The following is a 1,052-nucleotide window of genomic DNA, read 5'->3' on the forward strand; positions in this document are numbered from 1 at the left end:
GCACTGTGTCTTTTATATTCAATTCCGATGCGATTTCTGTGTTTCATTGTCAATGTGAAGGTCCAAGGGATACAGTAAACCTGCACTGGTGCATCGGAATCCAATACTGGTCTCCCAGGATCCGCTCAAAGCACAAACTCTTAGGAGACTCACTCTTCTTGTACTTAAGTCGGCATTGTGCCTTTTATATTCAATTCCGATGCGATTTCTGTGTTTCATTGTCAATTTGAAGGTCCAAGGGATACAGTAAACCTGCACTGGTGCATCGGAATCCAATACTGGTCTCCCAGGAGCCGCTCAAACCACAAACTCTTAGGAGACTCACTCTTCTTGTACTTAAGTCGGCATTGTGCCTTTTATATTCAATTCCGATGCGATTTCTGTGTTTCATCGTCAATGTGAAGGTCCAAGGGATACAGTAAACCTGCACTGGTGCATCGGAATCCAATACTGGTCTCCCAGGAGCCGCCCAAAGCACAAACTCTTAGGAGACTCACTCTTCTTGTACTTAAGTCGGCACTGTGCCTTTTATATTCAATTCCGATGCGATTTCTGTGTTTCATCGTCAATGTGAAGGTCCAAGGGATACAGTAAACCTGCACTGGTGCATCGGAATCCAATACTGGTCTCCCAGGAGTCGCCCAAAGCACAAACTCTGAGAAGATTCACTCTTCTTGTACTTAAGTCGGCACTGTGCCTTTTATATTCAATTCCGACGCGATTTCTGTGTTTCATCGTCAATGTGAAGGTCCAAGGGATACAGTAAACCTGCACTGGTGCATCGGAATCCAATACTGGTCTCCCAGGATCCGCTCAAAGCACAAACTCTGAGAAGATTCACTCTTCTTGTACTTAAGTCGGCACTGTGTCTTTTATATTCAATTCCGATGCGATTTCTGTGTTTCATCCTCAATGTGAAGGTCCAAGGGATACAGTAAACCTGCACTGCTGCATCGGAATCCAATACTGGTCTCCCAGGAGCCGCCCAAAGCACAAACTCTTAGGTGACTCACTCTTCTTGTACTTAAGTCGGCACTGTGCCTTTTACATTC

Source organism: Schistocerca nitens, chromosome 12, assembly GCF_023898315.1.
Source record: "Schistocerca nitens isolate TAMUIC-IGC-003100 chromosome 12, iqSchNite1.1, whole genome shotgun sequence".
In the NCBI taxonomy this organism is placed as follows: Eukaryota; Metazoa; Arthropoda; class Insecta; order Orthoptera; family Acrididae; genus Schistocerca; species Schistocerca nitens.